We start from the raw sequence: 20416 nt of genomic DNA on the forward strand, positions 1-20416 counted from the left end.
CCTAATCAAAATATCCAATTCTCTGCTCATAGTCATGCCCTCAGATTGGGATATTTATTGTTTGCTGGTCAGTTTCAACTTTCAATCCTACTCCATATTGCTTGCAAGTCCAACCAAAAGCCAAACAATCCTATATCTGCTGCGTCCCCTTGAGCTTTTCCCATCAAAATAGTTTCCCGCTTTTGGGCAGGAACAGGAAGTCGTCCCTAGTTGGCTGATCGGCACCCCAAATGTTTATTCCCTAATCAATATCCCAATTCTCTGCTCATAGTCATGCCTTGCAAGTTTGCAGTGTCATTAAAATTCTACCCTTTATATCCACCACCCCCCTCGCCCCCTGACCTCCCAAAAAAATGTTAAAAACAAAAATTGGTCACCAACAATGTTCGTATTCAAGAATAAAATATAATAACACAGTAATTTTTTTTTTTTTTTTTGTATAGTTACTTTTACTATTCTATATTAATTTATTTCATTCTAACATACTAATTATATTGCCTAAATGTGAGTTTCATGCATGATTTATTGTGATATATATAATTATTCACCGCTTAGACATATTCGTATCTAATAATGGAGTTATAAGAAAGTCACTTGATTGTGTTAAAACTTATATTATAAATGATTTTATGATAAAATTTTAAAAATAATTATTCTTTATTTATTTCATGTTATAGGTTAATAATTTTTTATTAGCAATTATTTTATAATAACATATTTTTCTTTTGTAAAATATTAAATTTGTATAATATCCCAATTCTATTCTTAAGAATAAACAGAAACCAAATATAAAGTTAGTGAAAATAGTCTTTGCTAGAAATGAAATATCTTTTTTTATTATCAATTACTTTATATAATATGCTCAATTCCTTTCACTCAAGAATTAAACAAACCTAAAAGAGCTTTGAATGACAGCAAGCAAAAACCCAGAATAATAAAGACTAAAAAGAAAGTCAAAACTCTGATAAATAAAATGAACCACCATGTTTAATAATATACGTTAAAAAATGTTTTAAGCAACTGAAACTACTCACTAGATTATAGGGAAAAATTACAAATAAATAAACAAAAAAAAATTAGTTATTATTTGAAAGAGAGATGGATTGAACATAATAGCACAACAAACGTCGCTCACATTAATATCTATTTACAAGATTTTTAAAATTATTATTTTTACAATAGAATGAAAAATTACAACTAAACCCCGACAAAGAAGTTGGCTGTACTCAAACGTCCACCGGATCAATAAGCAACAAGGTTATGTTAGTTTTCATGACTTTCCCAACATTCGTATACCCACCTTCATCCTTGTAAATGACATCTATCACCCTTGTGAAATTAAGAATGCACATTAGGAGAGTCATTGCCACAATAGTAGGCCTTAGACATTCTTAATTTATGTCCTTCCATACGTTTCTCACTTGTTTTGCAAATTCATCCTGTGCCTCTTGCTCTCGCACTCCATATTGGTTCATGTAACATTCAATCCCTGATGCCACATGCTCTTGCTCTTGCTCAAACAACATGACCAAATTAAAATTTAGTTGTAATGTTAGGAAAGTTAATGAGCTATTTAATTCATGGACAAAATTCCTAATGTTGGAATTGGTGTGATCCCAAGAGAGGGGAGGGGATGAATTGGGTTTTAAAACATTTTTCGCTAATTTAAACAATCACGCCGATTCACCACAATTCATATCTCATTCAATATTGAAAACGTATATGTACAACGATTAAGTTATCAATGTGTGCATACATACATGTGTGCTACATATCTCATTTAAATTAGTTTTGTGTGCATGCAAGATAGTTATAACAAAATATAAACAAGCATACACATGCTGAAATTTAAGTGTAGTAATTTAAATAAGATAGAGAGAGAATGATACAAAGATTTGTTAACGAGATTTGGCCAATACTGCCTACGCCCCTGGATTGGGCATACCTCCCAAGGATTCCACTATACCTGCTCATTAATCGGGCGAAACAAAAGTCTTTTACATCCTCTCCTTACGGGGCGAGGAAAACCCCAGCTTAATTATTAGGTTGATTCGAACTAGTTTCACTTACGGGGCTGAGACTCCTTAGATCAATTAACGGGATGAACCCAACCATTACAATAAAACATTTTTGTACATAAAACATGCTTCTGAAATACAAGCAGAGATGTACACGATAAAGCTTTAAATATATGCACTCTCTTATGATATGATTTATGTTCATTAGAGTAAGAGTGTTTTTCTACATAAATATTCTAATATTTGAAGAGAGATGTATATGATAAAATGTTTCAAAGATTTGAACCACGATAAACTATTCTCCTAAAAATATATTTCAAATGCATCGGAGAATCAAGGGTTTGTTCTAAAAGTATTTTTGCAAAATCTAATATGTAAGATCTTTGATATTATATGAAACATGCAATAAAGGCTTCAAAGATCAAATGTAAACCAAATATTTTCTCCAATGAAGATTTGCAATTATATTGTTTAGAGAAGATATGATTTATGTTCAAAACATTTATGTAATACCCACACTTTAAAAATAATCAGCCCAACAAAAAATACTCTCTTAAAAAGAACACTTTCAACAAAAGAGTCAAAAAGAGTTTGGAGAGTGAAAAGATTTGACCCTAAAATAATTTTTCAAGTAAAATAGTATGTGGAGGAACTTTGATTAGTAAAAGTATTTGAGAGAAAAATTAGGCTAATCAAAGTTGCTAATCTGGAGTTATGAGGGTGTATTTATAGATTTTCTAAAAATTTTGACCATTGAGACACACTTAGTATTTTGGAAAAGATTAATTAAATTTTAATGACGTTTTAATGCATTTAAAAAAATTTCAACCTGAGAGCTCTGGTCGACCACTTTTGTGGTTTGGTTGACCGTGGAGTCAAGTTCGGTCGACTAGGGAATTTTTGAACTATAGGTTCGATTGACCAGGCTTGATGCGATTTCCAAACCCACACGATTTGGTCGACTGGGTCTATTTGAACTACGAGGTTCGGTCAACCGAGCGGTTGGCAGTTCCAACATGGGGGTTCGATCGACTAGGGTGTTGCCCATATAAATCTAGTCGGTCGATTGGGAGCTCAACTTGTTGACTGAAGTAGGTTCAGTTGACTAGGTCTGCCTATATATATCTGGTCGGTTGACCAAGAGGTCAACCTATTGACCCGGTGGGAGTTCGGTTGATAGAGAAACTCAGTATAATTGAGTTCGGTCGACCGAACATGCCAATTTGGGCATTTTCGGTTCTTTTTCTCTTATAAAAGTTACCCTATTCATATGATGATTAATGTTAAGCCTTTGAGAAATAACCCTAAAAATCTAGCGTCAGTCAACCAAAGGGAGCCCTAAGGTCATTTGATTCCCTATGGTCAAACTACGACCATCTGAGTATATAATTCATATCATGCAGATGCATGCATTATTATAAACTAGAGATATGAAAATAAAAACAATACAAATAAAACACAAATGTCTTCTTCTTTCTTCTTTGCTCTTTAACTCTATGGAATACACCAGATATGAGCTTTGAGTCGTGTCATGACTTCCATGTTCTCTTAATCTTATGTGTGACCTGAATTACACCCATTCACACACTTAAAAGCACACATAAGAACCGCTTGTGTTTGTTAGCATCAAAAAGGAGATCGGACTCAAAAAACCAACACCTAACTAGATACACCCATATACAGACATATATATGTACCTAATGGGAATTCATATCGTCCATAAGTCTACCAATTGATTCAAAAGCTTTAACAATCATCGAATGACTAAAAAGCCAATCGAAAGCTTCTTTTGTTGCGATTTCTCCCATGCCAAGGTATGATATGGTTGTAAGCATCGTGTAACCAGATGTTACTAGTGCTGCACGCATGTACTCATCCAGACTAGAATTAACCTAATTAAATTTATATATGGAAAAAGAACATAGAATTAGTCGATCTAAAAGTCTCGTACCACTTATGTTGCATAGTACATATGAAACAAGCTTCTTTCTTTGACCATGTCTTCCTCAATTTCATTGAACACATCAAGAAGTGCTTGATAACACAATTTCATGTAACTTGGAAGTTTACCCATACAACTAATGTCCCACATGCAATTTGATTCATTCTAAATAAGGAAACTATGTTTCACAGATAGAAATGAAGTAAAAAAAGAAAATATATTAAAAGTGTCATTAAATCAATCACATGAATGAAACCTTTCAATTGCTTTCGTAAAGATCTTTAGTTCTTCAAGTTTGCCATATGCATCATATATGTCATCTAGAATAGATATCATAGCAATTACTTCAGTTAGTATTCTTCTTGTGAGGTTATATTTGGGCTCAAAATACACTCCCACTGTCCAAAAGTAGCCCTCCTCAACTCTATCTCTTGCAAAAGGTAGCTTGGTAGCAAAGTCCAATTCTTTCCACCATCCGATGAATTACATGCATATTAGTACGTACACGTGTTCATTTAAAATAATTTGTACTTACAAAATTTAAGCATTTGTAGATACCTAGTTATGTTACTTAGCTCCTTCTTGTGCAATAACTATAATAAGTTGAAATCTAATTTTGCAATTTCTAGTAAACTTTTGTTGTGGGAAACATCTACTTGATAGATAGGGAAGTAGTGTCTAGCCTCTAATCTAGGCAAGCCCTTGTATAGTGGCTGCTTAAGGGCATGTGCAACTTGATCAACTATTGGATAATCCAACTGGATTACCATTGATTGGAGGTGAGCAGTAGTGAACTCAAGAGCCTCATCTAAGATATCTTCTCCATGAACTCTCAGATGGCTAGCCTCATACAAGCCTAGCAATCCTTTTGCATCACTAATTAAAGATTCCTTGAAGTTACCATGATCATTTTTGAACTTGTTGAATACACCTGATGCATCCATTCCTTGCCAAAAAGCGTGTTATAGTCCATCAGAATAAGTGAAGTGGTGGTTAGTCTCAAACCAGCTAAGAAAATGACAGAAAGGTCGTGACAAGAAACTTACCATAAGAAACATTATAACCTTCTTGTTTGTGGTCGAAACCAGAGCGTAACATCGTAAAGATCATCATCACCATGGTTATCTTCGTTAGGTTCAATACTGATTTAAATCTCAAACGTCTGTTTTAGTGCGTCTAATAGTTATGGTGTATTTCCAAAAGGGGGGTGAATTGGGTATTTAAAAATTCTTTCTGGGTCAATTTATCCTTATTTTAATTCCACAATCAGTATAACACAACTTAGGGTTTTTCTAAACAAGCATGAATCCCACAAATAATAATGTATGCAAATATTTAAAATAATTATAACATTCAGCACAAATTGAACATAAGCATACAAGTGTGGAAAGTAAAGTACGGAAATTAAATAGAGTAAGGAAGAGGGAGCGCAAACACAAAGTTTTTAACAAGCTTTGGCAACTCCTACCTATGTCCTCACCATGGGCAAACCACCCAAGGATTCCTCTATCCGCTCCTTAAAACTGGGACAGAGCTTCCCGTTACAATCCGCTTCTTACCACGGCGAAGCTTCCCTTTACAATCCGCTACTTACACAAGTCGTAGCTACCACTTTACAATCCGCTGCTTCCACACAAGGTCTAGCTACCTCACCACGGTTTACAATCCGAACTGTAAATACAAATGATATAAAGAATGAATTTTTCGTATAATGAAATGCTTCTCAGTAAGCTGAGTTGTACAATGTAAAAAACTTAATACACTCTCAAATGATTTTTAAAATTTGAAACTTGGTAAAGTAAGGATATTCCTCTCAAAAATATTTTTCAAGTAAAACTGATAGAGTGGAATGATTTGTTCAAAGTTGATTGTAAAACTCAAAATATTTTCTCCAAAGGATTTTTCAAAATGAAGAGTAGGAGAAGAATATTTCTTCAAGATTGACCTTTAAAAACAAATAGCAAGAAGGCACTCAATAAAAATATATGAAAGAGAATATATGCTCAAGCCTTGCTTGTATAACCCAAAAGAATTTTTCCAAAAAGATTTTCAAAATGAAAGAGTAGGAGAAAATAGATTTCGATCTTCAAAGAGAGTATAAAGATGAATAAAAAGTGAAAGAATTTTCAACAAGGCTTTCCAACTGTCTCTCTTGTCTTCTCCAAGTGTATAGACTTTGCATTTATAAGAAAATTGGATATATAGCCATTTTATGGCCATTGGGGTATTAAAATATGAGTAAATTTGAAAACTAGCCATTTTTCGGACGTTGGGGCGCTTTCTACGCAGACACCCTTCAGTTTTTTAGCCATAACTTTTTCTATACAACTCCAAATTGAATGTTTTTGGTATCAACAGAAAACTAAGAAAAAATTGCACAATTTTTATGTTGAAAACTATTTAAGATAATGAGCTTTTAATTAATAAAAGAACTCATCAATGAGACAAAAGAAACATGAAGGGAATTTTTCTGCTGCAAACACCTTTCAGGTTTTTGTATATAAATTTTACTATATAACTCCAAATTGAACTTACTTGGTATCCACAAAAAGCTAAGGGATACTCCCACAGCTTTTATGTTGGACACTTTTTAGGATAAAGGGTTATTGATAGAGAAACATGCTCATCAATGCGATGGAAGAAACATAAAGGGGTTTTTTGAAAAAAAACAAACAAACAAACAAACTTGTTTTGGAAAAAATGTTTTCATGAAAAGTTTATACCCCTAAGTTCAATCAAGATCATGGTAATTTTGTGAGAGCTTCAATTCCAATCATATGATTATGCATGCACAAATTGAAACCTAATTACTATTACAACTTAAAGAATAAATAAAATCTTCAGGCCTCTGCTCTTTAATACTCCATGGAATACGCCATAATTTGTGCTCAATTAGGTACTCATTGGCTTCCATTTTGCATCCCTCATTTGTGCATTCTACATCATAAATCTGTTCAAAGACTAAATGCACAAATGAGATGTTCTGGTTTGTTATAATCAAAATAGGGATCGGACTCAAAAAATCAATAATCTCCCCCTTTTTGATAATGACAAACACATGAGCAAAATTGGGATTGCCTGACAAGGCTCTCCTTTACAAAATGCATAATTTAAAATAATATTCAATAAAGTTCATATTCACACGTGAAGACTTTAAAAATTTCTAAGTTGAGTATTTGAGATCAGTTTAGTTTAATATGCAGTTTATGTTGAAGCTGATTTAAAAAATATTCAATTCAACACATTTATTATTTTCCATTTTGTAATTAACAAAAGGGCAAGAGGATGCAATTTATATGATAGTTTTGCTCCAAATACTCCTCCCCCTTTTGTCATCAGCAAAGGGCTAACAAATTTATTTTATGATAAGAAGACCATTTAAAAATAAAGCGCTTGAGTTTTAAAATTTCATGACACACAATTGATTTTAAAAACATTACGAAAGCACATGTCATGATGCATTTAAGCTTGCAAATTTTGAAGCAAAAGAACAAAATATCATCTATTAAAGGTTCATTTCTTACCATAAAGATTAAAAAATTTTCCCTTTGGATATTATCAATAAGTATTGGGGATTATACTTGCTGAAAAAGAAACTTTAACATGCAAGTTCAAGCAAGCTATATTTTTCTGGTTTAACACTTAAACATAGAATATTTTGACAAATAACTAGAAAAACCAACCATATAGATCCTAAAGATATAACAATATAATACCAGATCATATGGCAAATTTTGAAAAATTATGGCTAAGCAATATATTTTACTTATAATATTCAAGAAAAGCATCATTCATAAACACACATGCCTCACAAAACTTCTAATCTAAGCTAAAATATGGGTGAGTACAACAAGATATGGAAATTTAACTTTAAGAGCTCCCCTTATTAATTTGAAAAGCAGGCTTAGATGAAGTTAACTGCTTATTCTGATACCAAATGTGAAAAATTCGTTAACACAGTATAAGTAATGAATATGAGTCTTTAAAAAAAAAATTTACTAGATATTAATTAAGATTATTTTTATCTAGCCAGTAAAATCATTCTATAGAATACACATGCATTGGAAGATTGAAATTAAGTTTCACAATGGTGTTCATATATCCAAGAATAATCCATGTCATAGTATAAATCCATAACAAACAGGATATGATGTTCATGGATTTCATAAAAACTTAGGACTTAAGAACAAAAACAATGATGCAAATGAATCCACAAGAATACTATAATAAAGCTCTATTTTATTTTTAATGATGGGACATAGCTCCCCTGTATATTTGCATACATACATTTAGTCCAAGGATGGTGTTCATTTGGCATACATCATATATTCATCCTTAAAAAAAAATTTCAGCATGCAACAGATATGAGACATTTATCACATAAGCATGACATTATGCATTTTAGCCACTGTATGATAGCCAATCAAGGCTTTTGTGGGGGTTCAATTATGAAGATAACATGACTCAAAATACTCAATAAGTGTGTGAGACATGAAAACTCCCCCTATGTCATGCATTTGTTCTTAGTTTATGGACCATCATCACTCCATGAAACGTTTAATTAAAAGGATGATGTTTTACCATTTAGGTCCTGAGTCAAGTTCAGAATCCAAAGATTTGGACTAAGTGGTGTCCATTAACTAGATTTTCCTAGAACTAGAGAATCTGCATAAGTTTTTAGGGCACTATAGGAAAATTCATAAAATTTGAAAATTTGTACATGTATTTTAATTTAGCACAAAGCATATAGGATCCAACATGTACCAACTTATCCCATTGATTTTGCATGCATTTTTCAATAAATGTAATCCTAAAGTCCAACCTGTATGCAATAGTTTAAGTGACCACTTAAGGTTAAAACACTAAGTTCAACATTATCACTACTATTATACTTCATAAGACTTGTAAAATAATTTTGTATTTAAAATCATTCTTATGGAGTTATATCCTCGGTCAACTAGTTGGTATGTATGATTGTATATGATCATTCAAGACCACATGCAAGATCCTAGTTAACTACCAACATGCAATTCATAAGGATCTGCATTAGTCATGCAGATGACATTCAGCTCAAGCATGCAAGTACCCTAATTATCTCTACAGTATGCAATTCAGTATATCTTAATAATAGTTTATGTTGTAAACAATATTAACTATCCATAAAATATATTTAAACATTTAGCAGGATATGGATAGTGATATGCAGTTCTCACAAAGGCATAAAGCATAAAAAAATATTCCTAAAATAAACAGAATGTCTTATAGTGTTTATCCGATGAATTTCAAAATTGATGCTGCTCACCCTCAATAATGCAGCCAACTCTTTATTATCTTATGTCCTCAATTTTCAATAATTTTAGATTTAACCTTAAATGTATAGGCTTAAGGAACCAAAAGGTCAAAATCAATATTCATTTAGTGAATTTAGCCTACTTTCACATTTTTGCAGCATGTGAGGGGCACTAGTGCGAATGACCTTCCATTTTGACTACTTGTGCATAGGTTTTTTAGGCATTTTAACCTTCTTTTAGATTGAAACCTAGTGTAGCCATCCTAGCCATTCCATATTATTCAAAAGCTCTAATTAATTTGATTTAAGGTCGAGAGCTAATGAGGGGAGAATGCATAAATACTCTTACACAAGATAAATTAATTATGAATTCAGAAATGTATTAAGACTAACTTTACTTTCTTTTTAACTTAATCGTATGATGTGAATAATATAAAATATTGCATTTCAAAAATACTTTGAGGTTCAAGGTTGAGTGAGGGTTCTTGGATTAGTATTAGAATTTATCTTTAGAGAACCCATCTTTGATAACATCATCCAAACTTTTCAGTAAAGATGTTTATTGAAAAAAAAAAAAAAGTGAAAATCTAGCAACGAGTATTATGATCTTTCTTGAAAGCTCTTGGATGAGTTCAGGGATAAAAGATAAATAGTACTATGATCAATTCCTTAAAGCTCAAGATTGTGTAATGGAAAAAATATGCTATAATTAAGATAATCACATTTAAGCATTGATATAGCATTAAACTCATTTAACAAATGAAGACATGTTTGTCCATTTGGAAGTGGATTTATTTGAGCAAGTTATAACCAAAATTATCATATTTTGTCCAATCATTATGACATGTTTACATTAAACGATTAGATTGGACTTATCACACAAATTTTCATATTGGCTTACTTTTCAATGGTTCTTAGTATGACAATGAATGTGTATACCAAGACTAGACATTTAAGCACTATTCACTAATTAATTATCACTACCCCTTTTGGACAAATTCTAAAAACTAAGGAAAAAACAATTTATGTAATTCCCTTTAGAACCCATTTTTCCTTGGTTTCTAAAGAGTTGATTTTCTTCATAACCCATTCTTCTTTGAGTCTTCACAGGTTAAAACCCGACATTTCTTTGACTCTCCAGACTTGTTTGGGTTTCAAACCTTTTTTTTTGAAAGGGCAATCAAATTTGATATGTAACGACCCTCAAATTCCTTAATATAAAATATAACATAATAAATTAAATGGTCAACCCGAACCCGTGGGTAACGGGGACACCTGTCAATCACAACGGAAACCTAAGCAGTAAATATAAAATCAAAATCATCCATCCATAAAGCATAATACTAGAAGCATAATACAAGAGTTATCTACATTCCCAAAATACTGTATCTATTTATGTGACAACCTTCCCAATTTTCACATTTTTTTTAAATAAAATCAATATCATAATTCCCAGCTCAGCAGATCATAGTACACCTGGACCCGTGGATACCAGGGATAAATCAGAACACAACACGGATGCCTAAACAGCAGGAAACGTATAGTCATTGTATTATAAATACAAAACATCCATCTCATTACACAAATACCAGAGTCACTACTTTCATTGTAATCCAGTATATACATCCCAAAAATAAAATCTGGGGACATTTCCCACAAAAACCTAACCATCCCTACAAGACTTACCCTTTAGCAAGGGCGGGTAACTGCTCTAGATCAGTGGGCCTTTTTCCGCTCTCTTATTTGAGGTTCTTGAAAAGTTTATAAAATTTAGGGGTGAGACACCTTTTAGTAAGGTAAATAAACTAATACTAGTGTGTGACAACATGAATAAATTGTGTTATACATATCCTATACAGAACATATCCAGTAACTGTTTTGTCAAATCTGGGAAAATATACACATATCAAATCATGGCAAAACATATTGCATTTTCATAAACATATCTCATCTCATATAGTATTAATAACATAAAAACATTCCTGGTAGGTTAACTGACTGTTGTCATGTATTACCCCCACATAACTGGATTGTGTGGCTCGAAGGCGGGACTTGACAATTATTGGCCGACCACTGCCAAGTCAAACGTACAGTCTGTAAGTCCGATGGGTCTGCCTGACCTGGTCCGTACACCAGGGGCGATCACACACACTTCTTAATAACCACATCGACCATCCAATCTCACACCACTCTGTACAGTGGTGTTAACACAAATATCATGATCACGAAGACCATGGACACATAGCAACGGTACTATGCAAGTGCTAGCCTAAACCAAGCCAACCAGGTTCTGATACCATATAATATAAATTGAAACTGTGATACATGGATATTTCATATCATTAATTTTCACATCAATCATATTATTTTGCATATATACGTGTATCATGAAAATCATCGGCCCGTACGCCGGTATTACACATTTTATCATAGCTCGGCCTGTACGCCGACAAATCATAGCACAGCCCGTACGCTGGCAAAACACATCATAGCACGGCCCGTACGCCGGCAAACATATCATAGCACAGCCCATACGCTGGCAAATCACATCATAGCACGGCCCGTACACCAGTAAACATATATATAAAAATCCCAACCCATACGCCGGTTTCCCATTAAAAAAAATCCGTATCATAATCCCATTCCAGAAAACAGTATTTCACAATATTTTATACTCATGCCACACTGAACAAGCTTTTCATGTATTCAACATATCATTATTTAAACAGTATTCTCCCAAATATAAATCATATATATATAAACATATTTACTTTCCAGAAATCAAATATTATATATATACATACATTTTCTCAAAAGGAACTATTTTAGTTTATCCCCTTACCTGACTACTAAAAAAGCCCCCAAAACAATCTAGTCTAACTCCCGTAGGATTTCCTAACCAACACCCTGAAAATGAAAACCCCCAGTATTAAATTTTAGTAATTTCATGCGTAAATCATTTCCTATAACTATCACAAAACCAAATTTGGCTTAAAAAGCCTTACCTCAACTCTGGGATGATTCCCAACTTACTTTCGCCAATGATCTGCTCCGGCAGATTTGGAGAGAACTTCCCTAGGAGTGTCGTGGTGGCTTTAGATTGTCGATCCGGCATAAATTTAGCCAGAAATTGACAAAAGAAAAAGAGAAAACCGAAGTGAGGAGAGAGAGAGAGAGGGAAAACTTAGCTTAATTATGAAGATAAACTCGGATTTTTCATATTTATAGAACAAGGGTTTTTATCGATGAACCACGTCATTCGTTGACGAATCCTTCAATAATTTCGTCGAAGAAATTCATTCCTCGTCGACGAAATTCAGTCGGCTCAAAAGGCCTCTCGGTATTTCTTCGTCAACGAATTCCTTGTGTTCGTCGACGAATCCTCTTCTGCCTTCGTCGACGAATCCCCTGTGTTTGTTGACTAGGCCTTGATAACTTTTCCTTGTTTTTCCTTCCAAAATGTAATGTCATTGACGAAGTCGACTGCCTCCTTCTGTTTCGGTTTCCATTCCCCTTTCTTTTATTGTTTAAATACCATTTTAAATTCGGGTCGTTACATTCTCCCCTCCTTATAAAATTTCGTCCTCGAAATTTACTATTCATCAAACTCATCATCCCTTAGCAAAAAAAAGGGTCTACTTATTTTATTACTTACTCTCACTTATGGCGGAGGAATACCGTGGTTACATTCCAAGTCATGGGAGATTACATATACAAAAGAAAATCATTCTCTCAAAACTTAAATACTATACTAATTATACCATTACATGTACCTGCAAAAGAAATATTACCTATCCACTTACATTTTACCCAATAAGATCTATTGGAATAAATGCGGATACCTTTATTTCATCTGCTCCTCGGACTCCCAAGACGCCTCTTTAATCGCGTGATTCCTCCACAAAACTTTTACCTGAGGAATCTTCTTGTTACGTAGCTCCTGTACTTTCCTATCTAGAATTTGTACTGGTACCTCCTCGTACACCAGTGAATTACTAAGCTCCAACTCATCATAACTGATGATATGAAAAGGATTTGGGACGTATTTCCTCAACATAGCATGGAATACGTCTTGGATCGTGGATAACGCAGGTGGTAAAGCTAGTTTGTAGGCTACCGATCCTACTTTATCTAGAATCTCAAATGGACTGATAAACCTAGGACTAAGTTTACCCTTCTTCCCAAATCGCATAACCCCTTTCATCGGAGCTATCTTCAAAAATACGTGATCACCCACGTCAAACTCTAAATTCCTGCAGCGATGGTCGGCATAACTCTTCTATCGGCTCTGAGCTGCATTGATCGTGTCTCTAATAAGCCAAATCTTATCACGCGCTTGCAGTACAAGTTCTGGCACCACTACTCGCCGCTCACCCACTTCATCCCAAAACAAAAGAGATTGACATCTCCTACCGTATAGAGCCTCAAATGGTGCCATGCCAATGCTGGACTGGTAATTATTATTATACGCGAACTCTACCAATGACATGAACTGAGTCCAACTACCCCAAAAATCTAATACGCACGCACGGAGCATGTCCCCTAGTATCTGTATCGTCCTTTTAGTCTGCCTATCTGACTGCTGATGGAATGTCGTGCTAAATGATAACTGAGACCCCGGAGCCTCCTAAAAGCTCCTCCAAAATCGTGACGTGAATCGCAGGTCTCGATCTGACATAATAGATACAAGCACCCCATGAGAACGAACTATTTCCTGAATGTAAATCTCCGCCAAACAGCTGAGGGAGTAGCTGATCTTGATAGGTATAAAGTGGGTGGTCTTAGTCAAACGGTCAACAATCACCCAAATGACATTCTAACCATGTAATGCCATCGGCAGTCCTGACACAAAGTCCATAGATATATGATCCCACTTCCACTCTGGGATAAATAATGGCTGCAACTGCCTTGCCGGCCTCTGGTGCTTAGCTTTTACCTGCTGGCACGTCAAACACTGAGCTACATACTCGGCGATCTCTCTCTTCATGCCACTCCACTAGTACGACTCTCACAGATCTCTATACATCTTTGTACTACGGGATGAACTGTATACAAATATCTGTGAGCCCCTTCTAAATAGTCTTCCTGATCTCAGTATCGGCAGGAACGCATAATCTGGAACGGAATCGCAAAGCTTCGTCATCTGCAATACTAAATTCCTCCCCCTGACCACTCTGTACTCTATTCATCACCTCTCCTAAATCTCGGTCTTCCTTCTGGGCGGCTTTAATTCTTTCTTGCAGAGTAGGCTGTACTACTAAGCTGGCAATACACACTAGAAGATCACTCTCCACCAACTCTATGCCGAGTTTCTCCAGATCCATCATGATCGGATGCTGGATTTCCATAGCTGCCAGCATTGGTTCTCTAGATTTCCTGCTCAACGCATCAGCTACCACGTTTGCTATCCCCGGGTGATAACTGATGGTACAATCAAAATCCTTTATCAGCTCTAACCACCTTCTCTGCCTCATGTTTAGTTCCTTCTGCGTGAAGAAATACTTTAAACTCTTGTGGTCGGAGAAAATCTCACACTGCTCGCCGTATAGGCAATGCCTCCAACTTTTTAACACGTGTACCACTGCAGCCAATTCTCATGTGTTGGGTAGTTCTTTTCATATTCTTTCAACTTCCTAGACTTATACGCCACTACCCTGTCATGCTACATCAATACACAGCCAAGTCCCTTCAAGGATGCATCACTGTAAATAACATACCCCTCGCCCCCCAATGGGATAACCAATACTGGTGTTGTGACTAATCTGCACTTTAGTTCTTGAAAACTCTACTCACAACTGTCGTCCCACTCAAATCTGACATTCTTCCTCGTCAATCATGTCAAAGGTCCTGACAAAGCTAAGAATCCCTCAATGAAACGACGGTAATATCCAGCTAGCCCCAAGAAACTCCTAATCTCCTAAACATTTCTTAGTTTAAACCAATTCACTACTACCTCAATCTTGCTAGGGTCCATATAAATACCATCTCCTGATACAACATGCCCCAAGAACACGACCTTCTCAAGCCAGAATTCACATTTACCGAACTTAGCGTATAACTTCTTTTCCCAAAGCATCTCCAAAACCTGCCTCAAATGCGTCTCATGCTCCTCATAGCTCTTCGAATAGACAAGTACATCATCAATAAAAACAACAACAAACTGGTCTAGGTATTGGTGGAAGACTATGTTCATCAAGTCCATAAATACCGTAGGAGCATTCGTCAAACCAAACGACATAACAAGAAACTCGTAATGCCCGTACCTGGTCCTGAAGGCTGTCTTCGGGACGTCTTTTGCTTTCACTTTTACTTGATGGTAGCCGGATCTGAGGTCAATCTTTGAATACACCCGTGTACCCTGGAGCTGGTTAAACAAATCGTTGATACGGGATAGAGGATACTTATTCTTGATTGTCACTTTATTAATCCCCCTATAGTCTATACACATCCTCATGGTCACGTCTTTCTTCTTCAAAAATAAAACTAGAGCTCCCCACGAAGATACATTGGGTCGTATGAAGCCCTTATCAAGCAGATCTTGCAACTGATTCTTTAATTCTGCCAACTGTACTGGCGCCATTCGGTACGGTACTTTAGAAATCGGCGCTGTACCTGGAAGTAGATCAATAGGGAATTCTACTTCACGATCGGGTGGTAATCCTGGTAACTCATCTGGGAAAACGTCTGTAAACTCCTTTACTACAGGCGTACTAGCAGGTTTCAATTCATTTTCTGACATCTACTTCACAACCGCCACAAATCCCTGACAACCACTCAACAATAATCTTCTGGCCTGAATAGCTGAAACTAGCTAAGGCAGGGATTGCACTCGCGACCTTACGAACTGGAATTCTACTTCCCCCAGAGATTTGAATATCACTTCTCGTGCCCGGCAATCTATGCTGGCAAAATTAGTTACTAGCCAATCCATGCCAAATATAACATCAAACCCGTGCATGTCTAGCACTATCAGATCGGCAGACAAAGTCTTCCCTTGAATATCAACTAGACAATCTCGGAGCACCCTACTACATCTCACTATCGACCCAGTCGGTGTAGATACCAAAATTTCAACATCCAATGATTGTGTTTCCGCCCCACATAATCTAATACACGCCAAAGACACGAACGAGTGCATAGCTCCTGAATCAAATAATGCAATAACTTTAAAAGAAAGCATAACAACCATACCTGTCACCACGTCACCTGACGTCTCAGCCTCACCCGACATCAGAGTAAACACCCTGACTGGAGCCGTATTCCTTTGTTGGCCTCCACGTGGTGTCTGATAACCTCCTCGGTATGGTCTAGGAGCTGAAACTGCATTTGGTGGGGTAGGACAGTCTCGCACCATATGCCCTGATTTACTGCAACGATAACACACTGGAACTACATCCGGTAGGGTAGGACAGTCTCGCACCACATGCCCTGATCTACCGTAGTGATAGCACACCACTCCACCAGCTTGACACTCCCCCCAGTGCTCCTACCACAAGTCTGACAGACTGAAGGACCCTGCCCTGCCTGCACCTCGAGTCCTCCCGTCTCTTGTCTCCGCCCTCTGCCATGGTTTCCTCTCCTCCACTGACCAGGTCTATGACTCTGCTGGTAGCCCGTAGATGTAGACCTCTTCCTCTTTCCCTGCTCCTTTGCATCAAGACGATCACCAATCTCCGCCAAAGCTGCCCTGCTGACTAACTCAGCAAAGTCCTGGATCCGCAGCACTACCACCTGCTTGAATATGCTCCGTCTTAAGCCTCTCTCAAACTACCTGGCTTTCCTCACTTCATCAGGAACAATGTATGGGGCGAAACGAGAGAGCTCGATGAAACGTGTTGCATACTGCTGGACGGATAGCTATCCCTGCTTCAGATTTAGGAACTCTTCTACCTTAGCCTCCCCGACGGTAGCTGAAAAATACCTATTAAAGAATAATTCTTTAAACCGATCCCATGTCATAGCTATAGGGGTCGCCCTCAGCTGCTCCAACAATATCACTGCAGTTAACCACCTCTCGGCCTCTCCTGTCAGTATATAGGTGGCGAAGAGGACTTTCTATTCCTTAATACACCGTAACATGGCCAAGACCTTCTCGGTCTCCTATATCCAGTTCTCGACAGCTGCAGGATCAACTCCACCCGAGAATGTCAAAGGATTCATCTTTGTAAACTTTTCTATAGTGCACCCATGGCCTGCGGATGGACCACTCTGCTCCCTTGAGCTCCTAGCAATTTCAGCCATAACCTGTTGAGCCACGCTACGTAATACCGTGTCAGAGTCGGTCCCAGCTGCACCCGATGGTCCTGCTCCATCACTACCACTAGCATGAGCACTATTTCCCTCTGGATCCATCTTGAAAATAACAGTTGCAACTCAGTAATCCTATCCTCACTACTTATCTCAACATTTCTAATCCCTAGTCCTACATTCTAAGAACACAACCCGACAATAGCTTACTATGGTTTTCCTGAAAACATCACCCAAGGAAAAACACAGAAACTACTACGGAAGTCCTGCCTCTAGACTATAGAACAACCTTAAATCTCTTCCTAGACTCTGGTATCGTTTCCGCTGCATTCTAGAGTCTATAGAACCTAACAACCTAGGCTCTGATACCACACTATGATGACCTTCCCAATTTTAATGTTTTTTTTAAATAAAATAAATATCATAATTCCCAGCTCAGTAGATCATAGTACACTTGGACCCGTGGGTAACAGGGATAAATCAGAACACAACACGGAAGCCTAAGTAGCAGGAAATATATAATCATAGTATTATAAACACAAAACATCCATCTTATTACACAAATACCAGAGTCACTACTTTCACTGTAATCCAGTATATACATCCCAAAAATAAAATCTGGGGACATTTCCCACAAAAACCTAACCATCCCTACAAGACTTACCCTTTAGGAAGGGCGGGTAACTGCTATAGATCAACAAGGCTTTTCTCACTCTCCTATCTGGGGTTCCTGAAAAGTTTATAAAATTTAGGGGTGAGACACCTCTCAATAAGGGAAATAAACTAATACTAGTGTGTGGCAACATGAGTAAACTGTGCTATACATATCCTATACAGAACATATCCAGTAACTGTTTTGTTAAATCTAGGAAAACATATACATATCAAATCATGGCAAAACATATTGCATTTTCATAAACATATCTTATCTCATATAGTATTAATAACATAAAAACATTTCTGGTAGGTTAGCTGGCTGTTGTCATGTATTACTCCCACATGACTAGATTGTGTGGCCCGAAGGCGGGACCTGACCATGGTTGGCCGACCACTGCCAAGTCAAATGTACAGTCTGTAAGTCCGATGGGTTTGCCTGACCTGGTCCGTACACCAGTGTTATAATTTGTGTATTCCCAAGAGGGGGGGTGAATTGGAATTTTAAACTTTTATCTCCTAGGTTAAATGAGATAGCTGTATAATACAACCTAGGGTCTTTCTATGCAGTTCCAAATGCGCATCATTCACACCATAACATACATTTGCGGTAAATATAAAGTGCAGAAATATAAACAAGGCACACGATATGTTATCGGGGTTCGGCCAACTGTGCTTACGTCCCCGCCTCTAGCTCGCAAGCCAGAGGATTCCACTAATAGCTCACTTAAGGGTGGAGCGGCACCGTTTACAACCAGGTCAAATTAACACAGGGCTGACCTCAACCTTAACTAGGTCAATTAGCGGGGCTAACCTCAACCTACACGCCTTAACAGGACGACGCACCTAGCTTTCCTAACCGGGTCTAAGCCAATCTGAGACTATTCCAGGGCTAGTCTCCCTCTTCAGGCCCGTGCCTGGGATATAACAGGTTTGCTCAATAAAACAAACAGTACAATGATTGTGCTTTCAAGTAAAGCAGATTTGTACCCAATTACGTTCAATCACATACACCACAATATGAAATAATATGTAAGCTCAATGTGGTCTAAATGGTTCAACTCTCAAAGGTATTTTCTATCAGTGTAATGCGTACGTGAGAGTGACAAACAAACAATCTTTGTATCACAAGATATGTTCAATATAATAGTTCACACAAAGATACTAGCCAGATAATATGCATTTTTCAATGACCAGGAGAAGAAGATTTCTCAATTTTTTGAGGTTCGGTCGACCAGGCCATTTTGAATTGGCTGGTTCGGCTGACCAGATCATTAGGAATTCTCCTGAGGACCCTCCGGTCGATTAGATAGTTGGAGTACAAAAAGGGTCGGTGGACCAGATGGTCAAACTTTTGACCCCAGGGGGTTTTGGTCAACCAGGGCCTTTTGAACTACCTAGTTCGGTCGACCAGGTGGTCAAACTTTTGACCCAGGGAGGTTTCGGTCGACCAGGGCCTTTTGAACTGCTTGGTTTGGTTGACCAGGTGGTCAAACTTTTGACCTAGGGAGGTTTCGGTTGACCAGGGCCTTTTGAACTACCTGGGCTGGTCGACCGGAAGTGCACCATGTGTGCATTTCGGTCCTATTTCAAAATATACAAGCCCTATTCCAGTGCCTAACAAACATATGTGTAAATGTGTGTGTTCTAGGGTCACTTAGGGTACACCCTAAGGTCTTTCTAAGGTCATTTCTGATTTATGGTTTGTTTGAACTTACGTAATAAATCATACATGTGATGTGTGTGAGCTTATTACAAACCAATCCCTATTTACTATTACAGACCTTTCCGACTTAAATATTACAGACCCGAATATAAATTACAACAAATAAATTGTATCTAGGGTCTTTAAAGTCTTTGTTTTCCTCTAGGTCTCCGAGTGCCATCATAGGATACTACCAAGATAAACCTGCACATCAACTTGGCAGTCATTAAATACCTAAGTATTTGTCATAATCAAAACAGGGTATGACCCATAGGGTCAACAACCAGGGGCGATCACACACTCTTCTTAATAACCACATCGACCATCCAAACTCACACCACTCTGTACAGCGGCGTTAACACAAATATCATGATCACGAAGACCATGGACACATAGCAACGGTACCGTGCAAGTACTAGCCTAGACCAAGCCAACCAGGTTCTAATACCACATAATAAAAATTGAAACTGTGATACATGGATATTTCATATCATTAATTTTCACATCAATCATATCATTTTGCAAATATACGTGTATCATGAAAATCATCGGCCCGTACG

At 36.9% G+C, this 20416-nt stretch overlaps 1 pseudogene; it reads right to left on the reverse strand.

The window, feature by feature from the left end:
• Positions 1–1226: 1226 nt before the first annotated feature.
• LOC131149487 (probable sesquiterpene synthase) overlaps positions 1227–20416 on the reverse strand; it is a 30373-nt pseudogene continuing 11183 nt past the window's right edge.

The sequence above is a fragment of the Malania oleifera genome, chromosome 1 (assembly GCF_029873635.1).
Source record: "Malania oleifera isolate guangnan ecotype guangnan chromosome 1, ASM2987363v1, whole genome shotgun sequence".
Lineage (NCBI taxonomy): Eukaryota > Viridiplantae > Streptophyta > Magnoliopsida > Santalales > Ximeniaceae > Malania > Malania oleifera.